The sequence below is a fragment of the Lissotriton helveticus genome, chromosome 4_1 (genome assembly GCF_964261635.1).
Source record: "Lissotriton helveticus chromosome 4_1, aLisHel1.1, whole genome shotgun sequence".
Taxonomy (NCBI): domain Eukaryota; kingdom Metazoa; phylum Chordata; class Amphibia; order Caudata; family Salamandridae; genus Lissotriton; species Lissotriton helveticus.
This window is the reverse complement of record NC_136063.1, coordinates 635,083,005-635,104,903: the sequence shown is the minus strand read 5'-3', so window position 1 is coordinate 635,104,903 and position 21,899 is coordinate 635,083,005.

Sequence of the window (21,899 nt, the reverse complement as noted above, 5' to 3'; positions counted from 1 at the left end):
AATATTTGAACCTTTCACAATCATGTCACCTGTGTTTCCTCAAATTAGGAAGTGGATTGTGCAGATGAGGTGAGGCATGTCCAGGGGTGCAAAAGAGTTGAGGCCTGTGTCCATGAGTGCAATGGAGAGAACTTACCTCCTCTAAACCTTAGACAAGCATTATCTAATGTGTGTCCCTTGGCTAGACCTCAATACATTGAGTATAATTGATGGTAACAGGATGCAGATGAGATGAGGCGTGTCCAGGGGTGTAGATGAACTGAAGCCTGTTTCATGGTGCAGATGTGTTGAGGTTTATTCAGGGTTGCAGATGAGGTGAGGATTATCCAGGGGTGCATAGGAAGTGATGCCTGTGTTGAAGAGCGCAGTGGAAGAGAGGTCTGTCCAGGGGTGGAAAGAAGGTGAGGGCTGTATCTAAGAGTGTAGTGGGGGATAGGCTTCATAAAGTCCAGTCCAGTGCACTCTTAGACACCGGTCTGACCACCTATGTTCCCCTGGACAGGCCTTACCTCATGTGCACAATTTGCTTACTAATCTGAGGAAACACAGGTGATATGATTGTGAAATGTGCAAATATATTTTTTTAATCATGCAGATACTATCTAATCTTTGTCAATAATGTAAAACCAATTCATGTGCCCGAAATATTTTTTTAGAATTATATTTAAAAAACAGAGATAAGGTCATATGTATAAGCATTATAGTGTTTATATTGTTTGCTTTTTGTCATTGTTTTGTTGTTTGGTAATAGTGGTCTATAATGAGTTTTTTTTTTGTTTACCACAGATTAAAATCAAGATTTCATTAGTAAGGAAATATGCCCTCAAGGGAAAGGAGACGAAAAGATGTTAAGCGGAAAAAAACAAAAACAGCAACGGAATTAAAGCAGTCTCCTACAACAAATACTTCAAAAAACAGGAAAAAAGCTCCTGGTAAGACAACTAAGTCTTTCTTACGGAACATATGTAGATAAAAAAAAAATGTTGGACAGAATGTAGAAAAAGAGAAGGAGAGAGCAAATTTGAAGAGGAAGGGGAGATCCCTAAAAAATGTTACTACTGCAGCAGGAGACAATAATATGTATAGGAATAGAAGACAAAATCAATTTAGGGACATTCGTAAACGAATGTTTCGCAATAGGGTGGTTTTAAATTTGTTAAAAAATATTAAAAAAGGTAAACAGAGATCTGCTTTTTATAAGAAAAAGAAAAGTTTAGAGAAGATTGTTGATCAGGCTTTTGAAGTTAAGAAAAAATTATTTATTTTAATAATCAATAGAATTAGGACACTTAACAAGACAATTGATGTTTTCAAATCAAAGAGTAGATGCAAGAGAGTAATTAATCGGACTAATTTTTGTAAAGTTTTTTCTGGAGAATGGATGCATAGTTCAAGTTGTGAGCCATTTTTTAATGAGGAGAGTTACTTTCAGGAGAATGATTTGGTGCATGCAGTTGACACCAGTGGTCGAGCATATGAGGTGAAAGATGTTTGTCCGATTGAAAAAGAGAAACTTGTGTCTAGAGATGCAGAAGAGGTATTAACTGATGAAGTTTTAGGGAGACGTACTAAGGGTCCAGTGTACACTTGGAAGTGTAGTAGTATTTGTAGTGTGCGACAGGAATCAATCGATTTGCTTCGTAATTTCTTACGTACATATAGTAAGAAAAGTCTAAAACAGAAAATGAAAATGTTGCAAGACTTAGATCCTTGCAGAGTGAGGGAAAAGACAGGTTTGCAAGGCCATTCACTGGCTTGTCTTTCAAGAAAAGTATGTCAGAGTCTTTTTCATCATTTTAGGATGTTAGCAGTGCATCATAACAAAATGAGGAAATTAGTGAGAAGGTTGTATTATGCAAAAAGTCCAGCACTTAAGCTTAAACAATTAAACAGTGCTCTTTTGCATGGAACTGAATTAGATGTGAAGAAGATTTGTGAAGAAATTGAGATTTGTTATTTTAGTGAAAAAGAGGACAGTGTAGAAATTGACACAGAAATTCAAGGTAATGTGGAAGACAATGTACAGATTTCAAGTACAGAAAAGTTTGACCAGGAAATTATCAGGTTTAAGGTGAAATCAAGTGAAAGGCCGAATTTTACTTGTGTGTGTTGTCGACGAACTCATTATAAGCATCAAACTAGATTAGTTGATTTATACGTAAAAAGTGAAAAGATAAATAATTATGAATGGAAGGATTTTGCAACTTATTTGTGGGTGAAGAATTCTTTTGATTTGAGTTCTGATCAGCGTATTTATAAATATTATTATGATAAATTAAATCAAAACAGAATGCCTGCTAGAGCTGTTCATAATAATCTTGAGTTGATAGACATTCCTCATGAATTGATGGATTTAAATACATATGAGTGTATTTTGATTCAATGTGTCCATCCTTTTCAGGCAATTGTTCGCATGGAGCCTAAGATAGGGAAATTGCCTCCTTTAGATTTACAGAGAGGATTAAAGGGAAGAGTTGTTTATTTGCCTCTAGATTTCAAGAAAAATATTGATACGATTGGTGTATAGAAAGTGGAAGAGGAACCTCTGGTTATTCTAGTTAATGGGGTTCCGACAAAGAGTAAGAAAATCTGGCAAGATTTAGTGGATGTTAAGAAAGTCAAAAAGGCAACGTTGTATTTGGTCAAAAACAATGAGTACTACAAACATGTATGTGTTGGAGCAGATGAAACAGCTGCAGATGAAGACGGTGATTGTTCAGCTGGCCAAATTGAAAAAGTTGATGTGTCTAGAAGTGAAGAAATATATGAACATTATACTGTTCATCCTTTGCATTCCAAAGAAGTCATGGGGAATTCAATTGACTTGTTTCAAATGAAATCAGCAAAATGAAGTCCCATTAGTGTATGGGAAGAAAATTTGGAAGCTCGTTGGTTTCCACAGCTATTTCCAACAGGTCGAGGTGGACGATATGACGATCGACCACTTCAAATTCCAGCATCTGAATACCGGACTTTAAGATTATATGCTGAAGATCCAAGGTTTCGTCAATGCATCCCATATTTGTTTCATCTACTGTATGAAAGTGACTTGTCTGGGCTTTCTTATGCAGTAAACCATATACTGAAAAGTGGAGCACATCTCCAAAATGTTTCGGCGAGGGACTTTATGGAGAAAGTTAATCTGCAAGATAATATTTTGGAATCTCATCTAATCAATCTCATGGCATGTCAGCGTGGTACAAACGAGTATTGGTACCGTCGTCATGGGAAATTGAAATGTATGCTAAGAAACTTAGGAACTCCTACATGGTTCCTCACTCTCAGCTGTGCCGAGTATGCATGGGACGACTTACTTCAATTTATACGCGAGGCAAATGCAAATATACAAAATATAGAATTCAAAACACCTGGAGAACTGTGTTCTTTGGATCCAGTGAATGTATGCAGATATTTTAATCATAGATTTGAAGCTATGACGTCTTTTATTACCAACAAAAAAAATCCTCCCTTTGGAGAGGTTTTGGATTTCTTTTGGAGAAAGGAGTACCAAGCGAGAGGTGCTCCTCACATACATAAGATGCACCTAAATTTGGAACAGATTCGGATGAGACAGTGATGAGATTCATTGAAGAGTATTGAACATGTGCTGTTCCGAAAACTACTGAAGAAAACAGTTTAAGGCAACAAGTTTTACGCTTTCAATCCCATCATTGTGGAAAGTACTGTCGTCGAAAATTCAGAAACAAGGACAAGTTCTACACAAAATGTCGTTTTGGTTTTCCACGAGCAGTGATTTCTAAAGGAAGAGTACATAATTTGATGTCTTCTCTGCGACATACTGTGATGAGGAAATCACCCAAAAATACATACAATTTAAAAATAAACGAAGAGTCCAAGTACATCAACGACTACAACCCAGTGATTTTGTCCATGTGGAATGCTAACATGGATATTCAATTCGTTGCTGACAACTCTATTGCTGTGGCTCGATATGTGACGTCTTACATCACAAAAAAAGAAAAGACAGAACTGAAGGAAATGTGGGAGGACATTTCACATGAAAAGAGTCTTGGAAGAAATTATAAAGTTACAGTCTAAAGATGTTTTCACATCGAGAAATTGGAGCATATGAATGTTCCGATCGATTGTCATCAGCAAGTCTATATGCCAAATCTAGAACCATCATTTGGGTGAGTCTAGGTCTTGCTGCAACACGAAACCGAGTTTTGAAATCTGTACAGGAAATAGAGTATTTGGCAGAGAAAGAACCAGAAAGTACAGATATTTTGAAAACAAACATGTTGGATACATACTATCCAAATAGAAGTCCTTATCTTGAGAACGCTTGTCTCTATGAAGTTCTGCAAAGATATATTTATAAGAGGAACATCAGAGAAGATATCAATAATGGAATATATGCTGTCATTGGATGTGAAGGATGTCTAGTGAAACAGAGAAAAGGTCATTTGATTAATCATCGAAAATTGAGTTGCGAAAATCCAGACAAAAGAGAATTTTACTATTTGGCCCTTTTGGAACTCTTTAAACCATGGCGTACAGAAGAGGAACTACTTGGAGATGTTCTCTTTTACGAAGACTCTTTTAATGCAACGAAGGATACCATAGAATGTCCTGTTTTTCCAAATTATCTGCAAATGTTGAACGAAGAAATAGAGCAAGAAGCAACAATTGCTGCAGAGATTGCGAGAGACAGTTCTCAAGACAGTCAGAGTTCTGCTTCATTGAGTCAGGATCCACGAGGAGGACCAATTATCCAAAATGAAGCTGCCACTGCTATGGATGAGGTGGAAAGAGCTATGGAGCAAGCTCAAGAGGATGTAATTAATTTAGAAGATTTGGTGAAACAATTAAACCTTGAGCAGAAACAGATATATGACGAAGTCACAGAACAGATTGAACATGGATTCAGTCACGAGAAGAAAGAGTGCTCATGTACATCATTGAAGCCTGTCCAACTGTACGTGAGTGGAGAAGCGGGAACTGGAAAAAGTTTTCTGATTAAAGCAATTGCAACTTATCTGCAGAAAAGGACTGAATCACCGCTATCTTGTGTTGTTACCGCTCCAACTGGGCTGGCAGCACATAACATTAAAGGGATTACTTTACATCGTTTACTGATGCTGCCAGTGAAGCATGATAACAAATTGCAATACCACAAGCTATCTGGAGATGCGTGTTCTGAAGTTTCGAGAGTCCTGAAGAAAATGAAACTTCTTATCATTGATGAAGTAAGCATGGTCTCAAATCTAATGCTTGCTTTTGTGCATTTGAGAATGCAAGAAATTCTTAGAACAGAGTATGATGTGTTATCTGGAGGGAAACACATTATTGTTTTTGGAGTTCTACTGCAGTTGACTCCAGTGAAAGGACAACCAGTGTTTAAAATGGTCACGCATGAAGATACCAGGAAGTGCCTAGGAAGCATTGGAAACGTTAATATATGGTTACATTTCAAATATGCAGAACTACTCCAAAATATGCGGCAGGCAAAGGATGAAGATTATAAAAATATTCTACAAGATGTAAGAATCGGAAAAGTAAGTCAGCATGGGAAAGAAGCTTTACATGGGCGATTAATTTCAAATTTGTACCCAAATGAAAACATTCTTCCAGAGAATATTTTTAAGAAAATTAACGAGAAGAAATCTGCCATATGTTTGATGCCAACTCTGAAAGAATGTTCCATGTTCAACAACAAAATGTTAAAGTTAGAAAATGAAGAGATAGTGAAACTGGAAGCTATAGATAAAATAGAGCATATGGGAGCAACAATTATTTTGTCTGAAAATTTGAAATCAAAATTGGATTCATTAGAGAAGACTATATCTAAAACTGCTGGTTTTGAAAAGACTCTGAATGTGTGTTTAAATTGTCGTATCATTTTGAGAAGGAATTTAAATGTTGAAAGAGGTCTGGTAAATGGAGCAATGGGTCATGTTGTTGGTTTTGTGAATTACAAAAATAGAGATGGAATTGAAACTTTAAAAATTAAATTTAATGGTATTGACGAAATAGAACAGATTTGTCGTTGTTCATCTAGATTTTTGCTTGTGAAAGACTTATATGTTCGCCGAAAACAGTTTCCTGTTTGTTTGGCATATCCAGTGACAATTCATAAATCTCAAGGTTTAAGTGTAGATAGTGCTTTGGTGAACATTGGAAGTTCTGTGTTTAAAGCGGGTATGGCATATGTGGCATTATCACGAGTCAGAACTTTATCAGGATTGTACTTGATTGAGTGTGATGAAACAAAGATTTGTGCTGATCTAGAGTGTGTTAAAGAATACAATAGGTTAAGAAGAGAGTATGCTCCACATTTGCCTCAATATCCTCTGTTTGAAAAACGTTTGGTAGGCCGAAAAAGAAGAAATGAGAATAATTGCAGTGAGGTAGTAGCAAAAAGACAAAAAGTAGATGAAACTGTAATTGTAAGCAGAAAGAAAAAGGATTCTGTTGAAGATGTTGTTGGATTTCAGTTTGAAAACAGTTCTGGTGTCAACTGCTATGCTAATGTAGTGGTTAATGTTGTTTTTTTTCTTCAAAATTTACAAGAATAGATTGTTGAAAATCGGGATCAAACATTCTGCTGTTTATTGAATTCTGTTTTTTAAAAATGTAGCAGTGATAGTTCAAAAATAGAAAGTGTTTCAGAAATTAGAAATCTTCTAGACATATGTTCTGGTCAAAATCAATTTTCACAGATTATTCAGCAGGATTGTCAGGAATTTTTAATGTATATGTTTGATGTATTGGAAGATGAAGGAGTAGATATAAAAAATCTTTTTAGCCTTTCTTATCAATGGCAGCATGACTGCGACAACTGTAGTTTATCAAGTAGTACTAGAATAGGCACTGAAAGATTTATATATTTGAGTTTACCAGACTGCAAATCATGGCCTTTTAATAATCTAGTTAAAGCAGCTGATCACAATATGGTGTGTACCCAATGTAAGTCTGCAATGCTGTCCACATTATTTTTACAAACGTATGGCAAATATGTGATTTTAATGTTCCAACGATGTAGACCTGATGGAAGTAAATTGTCAACTTCTATTAAAAATTTTGTGGCTTCTCAGTTATCAATTTCAGGAAGAACCTTTGCAACTGTAGCTATTATTTATCATGACGGTCCTTCAACAACATCAGGGCATTACACATGCTATTTAAAAGGTTGTAAAGGCTGGACCCTTTGTAATGACACTCATTTGACTTTCAAACAACGTTTGCCTTTTGACTTAAAAAATGCATACCTAGTGTTTTTAGAACCAAAATTTAAGTAAAGGTAATTGGCCTATGGAGACGGGAGCAGTTAATAAAGGTTAGTTTGCTGTTTAAAATTATATTCTGAGTAAAAGTGATCAAAATAATATAAAAAATTGACTTGTCATATAGGTACTGTAAGTGGATCTCATAGTAAGTGATATCAGTATTATACAAAATGATGAACATGAGTGACTCAGAGATGGTTTTACTAATATTTAAATATTGTGAATATGTTGTATGAGCCTTTCTTTCGGAACGTCGGAAAAACATTAATTTCAGAGTTTCTTATAATTAATTTGAAAATATACTCATACATCTGACACTATTTGGCCTAAAGGAAAAGTAAAGGAATGAGTAAAGAGTCATGACTGAAAAAAAGGAGTATATGAAAATAATGAAAATATTTCAGATGTTCTTGGAGTATTTCTTCTAGAAAGTCGATGAAATGGATTTTTTAGTGAACAGCAGAGTACTTTCCAACGAGAAAAGGACCTTCATGATATACTATTTGGCCTAAAGGAAAAGTAAGTGAATCAAAGATTAGTGTACATTTGTCATTTGTCAGTATCTAAGTTTTTTTTAAAAACAGTATCTTTTAGATTGTGTTTTTTTTCCCGCTGTCATATGATGAGTAATTTGAACTCACTGTTTTAAGTGAAGTTCAATATATTCTGAGAACAGCAAAAATAAACTATGTAACATGTTGTACAAGTTATTCTATACTTTATATTGTGTAATTTAAATTGTATTCTTATTGTCTGACACTCACTTTCCTTTTTCCATCCTCTTTCAGCTCTTTTTACTCACTTATAATGTCTTTCTCTGACTCTCTCTCACCCCGTTCCTTTACTCCACTTCTTTCACAACCCCTCAGTCTCATTTCAACTGTCTGCATCCCCTCTCTCCCTTGCATAACTTTTCAGCTTTCAGTCTCTCTGCTTTACTTCCCTTTTCCGTATTTTCCTCCTTTGCTCTTTTAGTAATTCCTCTTTACTCACTCAGAGTATTGTCGCACTCTATCACTATAAATCACCCACTCTCCCTCGCTTATCTTTATTTGCTCTTTTCTTTTGACCTCTTCTCTCTATTTTTCGTTCACTACCTCTATGTCCTCAGTGCCTCACTCTGCTTGTGTTATGTTCACTTGTGTTTATCTACCTTCTATCATTTCTTTTACAACAACTTCACTGCTCCTCTCTCATCGTTCTTCATCCCATTTCTTTTACTCTGGTTCCATTACTATCCCTCATTTCCTTTCTTTCAGTGTCCTTCTCTTTACTTTCATCACCGAATCATTTTCTCTCAGTACCACTGTTTTAGTCCTCTTCTCCTCTCTTTCTTTTTTTTCTCCCTTACTCATTTCCTTTGCTCACTCATTGTACTCCACTTCACTCAGTTTTTATCTTAGTCTGTCTGTCTACTAAATTCCTCACTCCTTTTCTCTCAATCCTTGTATATTATCCTCTCTCCCTTCATCCCTTCACTCTATAACTGTTCTTCACTTACTCTCAGTTATCTTCCATTCCTCATTCTTCTAAATGCATCTTTAATTAGACTCTTTTCCGTCTCAGTCATTATCTTTTTACTTACTACTGTTTTCTGATTTAGTTTGGTAACTCACATTGTTTTAGTATCTTTCTTACCTTCAGTTCATTTCTCTGTTCTTCTCTTCCTCTCTGTCAGTGAATCTATATGCCTTACTCTTAGTAATTTGCTCTCTTTCTATTTCTTTTTCTCTCTTTTTGTCCTTCTACCTTACTTTATTTCCCTTTCTGTGTCCTTCACTCTTACTTTATTTCTAAATACACTGTTATGTTTTTTAACCTCTTCATTTGTATCTTTTAATTTAAAATACATATTTTACTAATTATAACTTATTTTTTCTTCTCTATTTCACAGATACAAAGTGTAGTAAAAAAATGTAATTAAAGTTACATTTATTATATGGTAAGTGTGAGTAAAAAAATGTAGTTTGTCATCACCCTTTGCTTTAACCTCACTAATATTTTCTCAACCAACCTCACTCCTGTTTCTTTACTCTGCTTCCCTCACTTATTCTTATTCTCCATGTTTACTCCCCTTTCCCTATTTCCCCTCTCATATTTAACTTCTTTCAGTCCCCATTCTTTACTTCACTTACCCTCTGTTCCCTTCCTTTGCTTCCTCACTCATTCTCTTTTCTTAATTATTTACTTCACTTCTACACACACACCTCATCCCCCTCCCAACACATACACACACCTCTGACATACACCCCACACACACCCCCCCCACACACCTCACCCCCCACACACACACTCCTCACACACACACACACACACACACACACATTCCACACATACACACACATCGCACACACATACCCCCACACACCCCTCACACATATCTCACACACCGACACCTCCACCCACACCGAAACACCCCACACACCCACACCCAGAGACACACCTTACACCCCCACACCCCCACCTACACCCACTGACTCCCTATAAGTCACTCACAGTGCCTTACTTACCTTTCTTTGCTGTTTCACTCAGACCCTTTCAGGCACTGTTTCCTTTACTCTCTCTGTCCTTTCTCTCTGTCACTCCCCATGTCTTATCCTAATTCAATTTTTTCACCCTCTTTCACCCCTCTTTACTTACACTCACTGCTCTTTTCTCACCCTCCCTCACCGTTGCTCATTTATCCCGGTTCCGTCACTACCCTTCATTTCCCATTTTTTACTGTCCTTTGTTTTTCTTTCAACACCCACTCACATTCTCCCACTACCTCTACTTTAGTCTTCTTCCTCTCTCTTCCCTTCTTTCGCTCCCTTATTCTTTTTACTTTTCTCACTTTCACCCTATGACACCTTCTCTGTTTTTTACTATGTAATAAACAATCCCTCTGTGTTGCTCCCTCTAGCTCTCTTTCTCTTAACATTACTCTCTCTGTGTTCTTCCCTCATGCTCACTCTTTCTTTATTTATTTTTTTGGGTGCGCTCCCCAGTGCGCGCCCCAATGCACGTACCGGTACGCGTACCCTGCAGAAAAAAGATTGACAGAGATTCTTTAAAAATATAGGTTTATTTTTATAAATTAAAGGTAGTTCTAAAAAGAACTGTTTTTTTATTCTTTTTGTTGTTTTATATTTTTTTTATTGTTTTTTGAACATTTTTTACTTTTTTTGGCTTTTCTGAACAGTTTTATATTTTTTGTATTTTTTATGGGGAGAAACAAAAAACAGGGAATTGTAAATAGCTCAACTGGAGCAAAAAAAATCAGGAAACAATTAGGGGTTTTTCGGGCACTTGTGGTTATCATTAGCACAGAGGATACGTTTTAGACTTTGCTCACCATAGCAAAGTGTCTTCCCACAAAATATGCATACGATTTTAAAATTTGCAAACTTGGGTTGAATTACAGACATTGTCTCTCTTGCCTCTGGATCCGATGGAGTGGGTTGCTTTCTTTGGGAGGTGCTTGCTGAAGATCGAGAAGGGTTCCTGGCCATTTCTCGGACCTCTGCCCTAGCATAATTGTTGGGATGCTTCCGCTCCATATGTCGAATCATGGTATAATTACCAAATGAATATTTTCTATTAGGGTTCCCCCTTGTAAGTTCCATGCCACAGATTAGGCAAGTCACCTTTGGTGCATTGACTTTCTTTTTGCCCTCTGGAATAGAAAAAATCTCCCATACTAGGTGCTCCTCATCCTCCTCCTCCTCTTCTTCTTCCTGACCACCAATGTGATGTTGTGGTGGTCCTCTTGGTGGTGGTGGTGCAGATGCTCCAGCTGCTGCTGCTACTGTAGCCATTTTAAAGTAGAAAAGATTAGAGACAGATCTCCAAACAGGTCTTCCTCAGTCATAGGACAAAGTCAGAATAAGGAAAAAAGGTGGGGGCTTTCATCATTTGGAAAACAAAACTGTTCTGGACCAATGAAAAATGTTATTTTCAAGTCACATGATCCAGGTTTTCATCATTTGGAAACCAAAACTGATCTGCACCAATGAAAAGTGTTATTTTCAGATCACATGACCCGACGCGCTTATGCTACGTGCCCGTAGTCGCGCCCCGGGGCGCGTAGCGTAAGCGCGTCAGGACGTTGCGCGATCGTATGCGCTCGCGTACTTCCGGGTGCGCCTACGCAGTGCGTGATATGACGCATCACGCGGCTACGCGATACGTCACGATGTTGTTTTCGTTCGCGGCAATAGCGCTAACGGGACGCTCACCGGTACGCGCCCCGGGGCGCGCCGTAACATTGCGCTTACCCGTGCGTTCACCGGTACGCGCCCCGGGAGCGCTCCGGGCAAAAATAAAAAAATCAAAACGATTACATAATTATACAATATAAAATTCGTTAAAAAAATATTACTTTTCATACCTATAGAGATTTGCTATAAAAAAACATTGAAATTCACTGAAAAAAACCCATAGGTTTCACACCAGTTATAGTTAGGAATTAGCATTTAAAAAACCTATTAAATTCACTGAAAAAACCATAGGTTTCACACCAGTTATAGTTAGCTGGAAGTTCCACTCGCATAAAACCATTGAAATTCCCACGTTATAGTTAGTTGGACTCACTATAACTTGCGCGTGCAATGCACCGCTGATGACGTCACATATTACATCACTCATGACATGGTCAGTGACATCACTCATGACATCATGATATCTATCTGATGGATGATGAATATTGGAACACTTGAACAGAGTAGACCACATCATTCTGGGGTTTGCTCACCTGGGATACAAATTTAATTTCAAGAAATAAAAAATTGCCCATCTCACTGTCCTAATTTTAGGATACAAATTGTCAAGTGAAGACAAAAGCCTGGCGGCACATTAAAAAAAAAAGTGAATTGCTCCTACCTCCAATGACTCTGAAAATACTACAATCCATTTTAGGATTTTTACATTTTGGCAGAACATACAATTTGGATTACACAGAAGGGGTAAAACCATTCTACAATTTGATCTGACCTGATTTTTCAATATCACATTGAACACAGTAACATTCAAACATTTTACGTTCCATACAAGCTGACATAATAGCTTCCAAACATTCACACACACATGTAAACACGACCAACCTGGTGCTCAACTGGGTACATACATCACGTTCAATGAAGGTGATACAGTATCTATTGCATACAAATGCAATAGAAATGGATTTTGAGCTTCCAAGGGCTGCTCAATCAAGCACAAGATGCTTTTGTAACAAGTGGCAAAGCTGAATGAATTCTTGCCACGGGCTCAGGTTATTCACACATTGAGTCATCAATGTGTTGGCATTCACCTTGGTGGGAATTATATGGCTGATGAAGCAGCTAAGGCAACAGTCTGTACTGCTGCCATTGCTTCAATAACTCCTTCTAGTACGAGCTTAGGCAGAAACATCATGGTGGCTGTCAATGCTGCGCACAATGATACACACCTGCCTAAAGGCATTCCAATCAAGTACTCCTACAAATTAGATGCACAAAACATACCACATGCTCAGATTCCAGGAGTGAGGGACAGAGTCATACCTTATACTGATCGCATATTGGGGTTAAGATTAGCTGCACATGGGGGTGTTGGTTCAGCAGATTCAAGGAGTACTGCTACAGTTTAATTACTGAAACAGCGCTATTAGTGGCCAAGTCTTAGTAAACAGATCAAGGACAAATGTGACATCTGCCTTCAGATGAAGGGCTCCACCATAGCACATCCAGACACCTCTTTTGATTTCTAACAAGCCTTTGGCTTGTGTCTATTTGGATCACTTCGGTCCCTTATAATCTGATGGGGCTTACAAATACTTCTTGGTGGCAACAGATTCATGCTCTAGATTCCTGTGAGTAAGGCCATTGCTGTATACTGATACCCGAACTGTTATCAAAGATATGCGAGTCTTTATCTAAACATATGCAATTGACACAATACATTTGGACCAGGGTCCGGAGTTTAGCTCTAAGGCTTACAAAGAAGCCACGAGAAGTTTGGGTGTGACCTTGCGGTACTTCTCCTCCTACCATCCTGAGGGAAATTCGGTAGTTGAGAGAGGACAACGGGACTTAAAGCAATCCTTAACAGCAAGGGTTCTAAGCTCAGGTTAGCAGTCGAGTCCATCACCTATTTGGGGTCTAGAGGGTACTCAATAAAATGCCCAAAATGTTCATGGGTGGTCATACTCTATATGAAATTCTGTTTGGAGTGAGAATGTGGGTCCCAGACCTCAATAATGTCAGCACATTGGCAGTAGACACACCGTTTGACATCAATGAATGTTTGGCTGTTTTACAGGAACTAAATGAATTTCAGGACACAAAGCATGGTCCAAGTAAAATGCAATGCCACTGGAGAAGGTTGCAGCGGAGAGACATGGCTGGGTCCTGAACAATTGGAGATCTGGTCAGGGAGAAAATTGTGGACAAAAAAGAATTTGGGCCGTCCTACAGAGTGCCTATACCTGTCCTGGATATCGAAGGTAGCGATACAAAAGGGGATGATGGACGGAGCGTTTGAACAAATCAAACACTCACCCCTAGTCAACTGATCTGGGTTTAATCCATCACCATTCTTTATTTCACTCAGCCACCCCAGTTCAGACATGGCTATATGCAAATCAGTCTGACCCTGTACCTCGTGGGAACAATCCAGCCCGAACTGCCAAGCCATGTCTTCCCTGGACTGGAAACAAGCATCCTGGGACCGGTTTCGGATTCATAATCCTCATCAGCCAGGCTATTTTGAATCCAGTGGCCAAGTGAACAAGGGACTCACGTCTGAGCATACCCTGCCACACTTAGGGCGAACAAAGCGATACAAAAGGGGATGATGGACGGAGCGTTTGAACAAATCAAACACTCACCCCCAGTCAACTGATCTGGGTTTAATCCATCACCATTCTTTAGTTCACTCAGCCACCCCAGGTCAGACATGGCTATATGCAAATCAGTCTGACCCTGTGCCTCGTGGGAACAGTCCAGCCCGAACTGCCAAGCCATGTCTTCCCTGGACCGGAAACAAGCATCCTGTGACCGGTTTCAGATTCATAATCCTCATCAGCCAGGCTATTTTGAATCCAGTGGCCAAGTGAACAAGGGACTCACGTCTGAGCAAACCCTGCCACACTTAGGGCGTACAAAGCGATACAAAAGGGGATGATGGACGGAGCGTTTGAACAAATCAAACACTCACCCCCAGTCAACTGATCTGGGTTTAATCCATCACCATTCTTTAGTTCACTCAGCCACCCCAGTTCAGACATGGCTATATGCAAATCAGTCTGACCCTGTGCCTCGTGGGAACTGCCCAGCCCGAACTGCCAAGCCATGTCTTCCCTGGACCGGAAACAAGCATCCTGGGACCGGTTTCGGATTCATAATCCTCATCAGCCAGGCTATTTTGAATCCAGTGGCCAAGTGAACAAAGGACTCACGTCTGAGCATACCCTGCCACACTTAGGGCGAACAAAGCGATACAAAAGGGGATGATGGACGGAGCGTTTGAACAAATCAAACACTCACCCCCAGTCAACTGATCTGGGTTTAATCCATCACCATTCTTTAGTTCACTCAGCCACCGCAGTTCAGACATGGCTATATGCAAATCAGTCTGACCCTGTGCCTCGTGGGAACAGTCCAGCCCGAACTGCCAAGCCATGTCTTCCCTGGACCGGAAACAAGCATCCTGGGACCGGTTTCGGATTCATAATCCTCATCAGCCAGGCTATTTTGAATCCAGTGGCCAAGTGAACAAGGGACTCACGTCTGAGCATACCCTGCCACACTTAGGGCGAACAAAGCGATACAAAAGGGGATGATGGACGGAGCGTTTGAACAAATCAAACACTCACCCCCAGTCAACTGATCTGGGTTTAATCCATCACCATTCTTTAGTTCACTCAGCCACCCCAGTTCAGACATGGCTATATGCAAATCAGTCTGACCCTGTGCCTCGTGGGAACAGTCCAGCCCAAACTGCCAAGCCATGTCTTCTCTGGACCGGAAACAAGCATCCTGGGACCGGTTTCGGATTCATAATCCTCATCAGCCAGGCTATTTTGAATCCAGTGGCCAAGTGAACAAGGGACTCACGTCTGAGCATACCCTGCCACACTTAGGGCGAACAAAGCGATACAAAAGGGGATGATGGACGGAGAGTTTGAACAAATCAAACACTCACTCCCAGTCAACTGATCTGGGTTTAATCCATCACCATTCTTTAGTTCACTCAGCCACCCCAGTTCAGACATGGCTATATGCAAATCAGTCTGACCCTGTGCCTCGTGGGAACAGTCCAGCCCGAACTGCCAAGCCATGTCTTCCCTGGACCGGAAACAAGCATCCTGGGACCGGTTTCGGATTTATAATCCTCATCAGCCAGGCTATTTTGAATCCAGTGGCCAAGTGAACAAGGGACTCACGTCTGAGCAAACCCTGCCACACTTAGGGCGAACAAAGCGATACAAAAGGGGATGATGGACGGAGCGTTTGAACAAATCAAACACTCACCCCCAGTCAACTGATCTGGGTTTAATCCATCACCATTCTTTAGTTCACTCAGCCACCCCAGTTCAGACATGGCTATATGCAAATCAGTCTGACCCTGTGCCTCGTGGGAACAGTCCAGCCCGAACTGCCAAGCCATGTCTTCCCTGGACCGGAAACAAGCATCCTGGGACCGGTTTCGGATTCATAATCCTCATCAGCCAGGCTATTTTGAATCCAGTGGCCAAGTGAACAAGGGACTCACGTCTGAGCATACCCTGCCACACTTAGGGCGAACAAAGCGATACAAAAGGGGATGATGGACGGAGCGTTTGAACAAATCAAACACTCACCCCCAGTCAACTGATCTGGGTTTAATCCATCACCATTCTTTAGTTCACTCAGCCACCCCAGTTCAGACATGGCTATATGCAAATCAGTCTGACCCTGTGCCTCGTGGGAACAGTCCAGCCCGAACTGGCAAGCCATGTCTTCCCTGGACCGGAAACAAGCATCCCGGGACCGGTTTCGGATTCATAATCCTCATCAGCCAGGCTATTTTGAATCCAGTGGCCAAGTGAACAAGGGACTCACGTCTGAGCATACCCTGCCACACTTAGGGCGAACAAAGCGATACAAAAGGGGATGATGGAAGGAGCATTTGAACAAATCAAACACTCACCCCCAGTCAACTGATCTGGGTTTAATCCATCACCATTCTTTAGTTCACTCAGCCACCCCAGTTCAGACATGGCTATATGCAAATCAGTCTGACCCTGTGCCTCGTGGGAACAGTCCAGCCCGAACTGCCAAGCCATGTCTTCCCTGGACCGGAAACAAGCATCCTGGGACCGGTTTCGGATTCATAATCCTCATCAGCCAGGCTATTTTGAATCCAGTGGCCAAGTGAACAAGGGACTCACGTCTGAACAAACCCTGCCACACTTAGGTCGAACAAAGCGATACAAAAGGGGATGATGGACGGAGCGTTTGAACAAATCAAACACTCACCCCCAGTCAACTGATCTGGGTTTAATCCATCACCATTCTTTAGTTCACTCAGCCACCCCAGTCCATCATCCCCTTTTGTATCGCTTTGTTCGCCCTAAGTGTGGCAGGGTATGCTCAGACGTTAGTCCCTTGCTCACTTGGCCACTGGATTCAAGATAGCCTGGCTGATGAGGATTATGAATCCGAAACCGGTCCCAGGATGCTTGTTTCCGGTCCATGGAAGACATGGTTTGGCAGTTCGGGCTGGACTGTTCCCATGAGGTACAGGGTCAGACTGATTTGCATATAGCCATGTCTGAAATGGGGTGGCTGAGTGGGCTAAAGAATGGTGATGGATTAAACCCAGATCAGTTGACTGGGGGTGAGTGTTTGATTTGCTCAAGCGCTCCGTCCATCATCCCCTTTTGTATCGCCTGGATATCGAAGGTACCAGAACTGTACTTTTTCTCCCCCTTGCCGGTCAAGGAGGCTATTGATCTGACCAAATCACACTATGTGCCTGATTCTCAACTGTAGGCCACATGGGTTCCTGTGTAGCTACTGCACTCCTTTCACTACCACACAGGAATTTCAGATGAAAGCTTTAATAGCTAATGAAGATTCCCCTCTCCAACAAGGAACAGCAAACACTGACGTATTTCTCCTTCCTCTTGAAACAACTATAACTGTACAGTCAACTAGTAGAGAACCATACATTTCAATAGGAAAAATTGACAACCTCTATATGACTATGCCACAGAGTGATTCAGCTCCCAATTCTTCAAAACATGCTGAGCTGCCAAAAATAGACCAGACGGCTTTTGGCTACTTTGAGAATTATGACGACTTCTCATCCGATTCAACTGTACCTGAGATGCCATTGCCATTACCTCTCCCTTTCAAGCTACAAATGCATGCTCCCTATCTCTGGCTGTAAAAGATATACTATTCTTACTATCTGGTTACACCTTTGGACTATAATTGGGTTACTTTTCCTGGTCCTATAGATTGGTTTGATGACTGTCTTTTTTCTGCTTCTGAATGGACATTATCGCCCAGAACGCTCTGCAGTACAACTTGTGAACTTTGTAATGAAACCATATGCATCATTACACCGTGAACAAAGGGACCAGTACCCAGCAAACATTACAGCAGTTCCAGTTCAGGAAGGAATGTGTGGGACAGGGTATTGTATGATGTGTATCGTCCTACTGAACTCTTACAAATGCCATATTTGTGTAAAACTTCCTTAAACTATATTATCACCTCTAGTGCTTTCTCTGATGATTGGGACATTGATACAGTACATAACATGCTAGAAGAGCTAGAGCAGTCAGCTATGTTTTCCTCAGATGAATTGTATGATGGGTACATCTAATTACGGTGATATGTTCTGTTGTCAACATTATGGTTACCATTTATGACACAAAGCAAGTATCCCACATGATGTTCATAATTTCACCCAATGGGAACACTCCCCAATACCATCGAAAGTTAGCTCAAAAACATTTGCACAGCAGTTTGCTTATTTTTCTGCTTTTGACACATCAGACCTGGCCTCTTATTATTATAAGCTTGCACTGACACCTGCAAAGAAAAATATGCTAACAAACACCACGCTGGTATACTCAGCTTCCTTTCTTTCCCAGCTGTCTGTACTGGATTTCAACTTTTGGGAAGACTCAATAGATACAACATCTATTTGGGGGACAAATGATTGGCAGGGTCAGGGAACTGAGGCCATATTTAGAGCATGCCTAATACCACATCAAACCATTTTCCTGAATAAAACAATGCAACAGACTTCCTGTCTTGGAATAGCCATGGTAAAGGATTTGAACACACCTCATATTCCTGCATTCCCACATTTTGAGAACCGGCAGTGTGCTACACAATACAGCCAGGATACACTAGATTCCATGATACACAATGGCTCTTACAATTCATTAGACCCCAATTGGAAGGGGTTGTTGGTTTGGCCTTTGGACACCAATGTGTGCCAGTCTCGATTCCTGGGCAATGCTGAAGGGTTTAAAATAAACAGGTCTGACCAGCGATACGTACAATCAGAACACTTGGGGGTGGTGAAATCATATAGAGTTGGGAAGTTGTGCCTTGATTGACTAAAAATCTCAACACTTTCTCAGGTAAAACAACACTTGTCCCTTCTTTCTGGTGAAATGGATCTCAGGAATTTTTTATTAGGCCCCCGGAACCCACATCAAAAGGCTTCTTATATGCAATATACAACTTGCTGTGGAAAGTTTCTCAACAGGAAGCTGCTGAGAGACTGCGCGAGATTGATAGGGTTAGTTTAGAAAAGGCTTTGGCAGTGGTTGACAATGGTATGACCACACTATCCTCCAGGATATATTCACTGGGAAACATGGTATCTTCTGGAATTGATATAATGAAAAGAATATGTCTATTTTACAGCATGGACAATCATAACTAAGGTCCATTGTATTATTAAGCTGGACGCTTCAAACATTACATTCTGGCCATGTGCCATGGCGTTTTATCAACAGAACTAGTCTGTTTTCTGCATATGACCTAACTGAAAGACAGTTATTGATAACATGAAGAGATGCAAAGTATATGTTAGAAATGGAATTTCTGGTTGGCTAAGGCTTGTGCCAAAGCCAGGCAGAAACCACCACTCTAGTCAAGGCAAGGGAGTTACACGCCAAAGATAATCCCTGCTCACCCCCTTGGTAGCTTGGCAGGAGCAGTCAGGCTTATCCCGGAGGCAATGTGTAAAGCATTTGCGCACGCACACAGCAACAACATCCCAGGCACACTACAAAAGGAACTCCACACAAGGTTATATAAAAATAGCCTTTGTATTCTTATAACACATTAGAATAGTAAACACATAACACATACTGTGCCAACTGGCACGGGCAATATTCACAAGGGAATATTTAAACATAGCAGGGCCACGTGGGCCACTGTCAGGATCAGCACTTAGCAGAAATTGGTAAAAGTAACATAGGTCATAAACATCCAACCAGTAACCACTGGTAATCACTGTACTCCACCTCAACCTGTGACATAAACTACATTATGAACAGTCACTTCAGGCGCGAATTACATTCTGCGCCAACCTCACCAGCATAAACACCTTATGCAATCTCCTCACTAGTCTAAACACATTAGACCCTACCTTCTAAGTATAACTCACATTAGGGGCGTACCTCACACAGTGAAACATAATCTCACTAGCATAACCACATGAAATGCAAAATAACCTCATAATCATAAACCACAGTTTAGAGGTATCAGATACAGGGTAAATGTAAATGTAAATGTATTGAGACTTATATAGCGCACGTATCACCCGAAGGCATCAAGGCGCTTGCCTTGGGAACCCGTCCTGGCTTTTTCCCTGTGAGATAACCCCTGCTGGGTATCCCCAGGGTGAAAGCCAGGCATCCCGCAGCGGGGTGGGCCGCCGTAGTGGAGATTAAGCAACTATTGCCCAGAGTTGCAGCGTGGGACCCCATGATTAGAATAGGCACCGAGGCGAGAATTATCGAGTCCATGGACATTTTGGGCTCAGGACCCTGCCGCGTCGGGAATTGAACCCTGGTCCCAGGCCAGACCTCTGCATCAGGGTCTGCCGCTCTAATCAGTGAGCCACACTCCTCCACTTGTAACACATACTAAACGCATTACATTTCTTAGCACCACATTTAGAGTACTTCAATCACATTAGGACCTTGCACACTATACATCTACCAGCCCCCCTGGCCAACTGGCCATCTCCAAAGGGGCTCAGATGCCCTGTGTCCAGAATGTCAGGGCGCGCTGCCAATGCAGCGCCTGTCAGGGGTGTGCCATCTGCGCAAACCTAAACATTGCAGCTGGCCACTACTTGCTGGGCAGCTGAGAACAATAACAAGGCCTAAACACTGCAGCTGGCACTAAGTGCTGTGCAGCTGTGGAAGGCCTGGCACCTCTATGCCACTTCTGTCCCTCTCAGGGACTCTTTCAAGAATAGCGCCTAAACGGTGCAGCTGCCCACTACTTGCTGGGCAGCTGTAAAAGGGAAACTGCGGCATGGGCTCTCACTGGCCCTTAGAACGACTGTGCCAAAGGTTTGGAGCCCTCTAGGCTCTGGAAATGATGAGGCACAGCGTTGGAGCCACCTAGGCTCTAAAAGACACACATGGCCCCTGGAGCACTCTGGCTCCTTAACTAGTTATGCGCCCAAACACTAGCGCTTTAAATAAGTGAGGCCAGGTTTAGAGCCACACAGGCTCTATAAACAAATCATGCCGCCTGTCATTGGGGCGGCCCTCTTGCCAGTGGGCCACCCCAGTCGCCGACAATGCACCCAAATATGGCCCCCGACACAGGGACCCCCCTCCCCGGGGTCCCTCTAAACCTCTATTTCCACGTTGGAGCGGCCCGCTGCACAAATGGGGCCGCTCTGACCAGGGGCCTCTCTGCACCTGGGAAATGCGGCAGAACAAGGATGGCAGAACAAGGACGGCAGCCCCCAACTGGGGACGGGTCACAGGCCCCTCTGTGCACTGACTGCACCAAGGTGGAGCGGCCCGCGCTCTGGAGGGACCGCTCGGGACGGGGCCTTGACTGGTACCATCCCTGCCATCTCAAACCTCCAGTCACCGGCTCGGGCAGGACTCCGGTCCAGCTTCCACAGTCGGGCAGGGGGTCCGCGGGGCTCTCTCCTCCTTATGAGAGCCAGGCCTGTAATCAGGATCGGTGCGCGGGGCTCCCTCCTCGCACCGGGTGCCCCGGAGGACCATGGGCGCACTCTGGGGGAAAATGGAAGTGACGCCGCAGTCCCGCCCACCAGCAGGGACTGACGTTGGTCTTCCAAGTCGCGCTAGGCAGCGGCCATGAGGTAAGCTCTCTCGCGGCTCGGGCCGCGACGGTGAGACGCGTGGTGAACACCCACTCTCACTCAAAAATACAAACTTGGGCAAAGTAGTGCAGTGGGCACCCGCGCAGGAAATAAATAAGTGGGCATAATGCAGGGTAGGCACCTGCTGGTAAACACTAAAATAAGCAAGGTGGCACCCGCCCGGAAGGGGCCACAGGGGAATCCCTACGCTGGGGATTCCCTCTTACAGGGCCACATGGAAAAGGAGCACAGCGCTCCCAGGGGCATTCAGGCAGCGCGCTCCTCGTGTGCAAAAGGAGCCAGGTGCTTTTAAAGTAATGC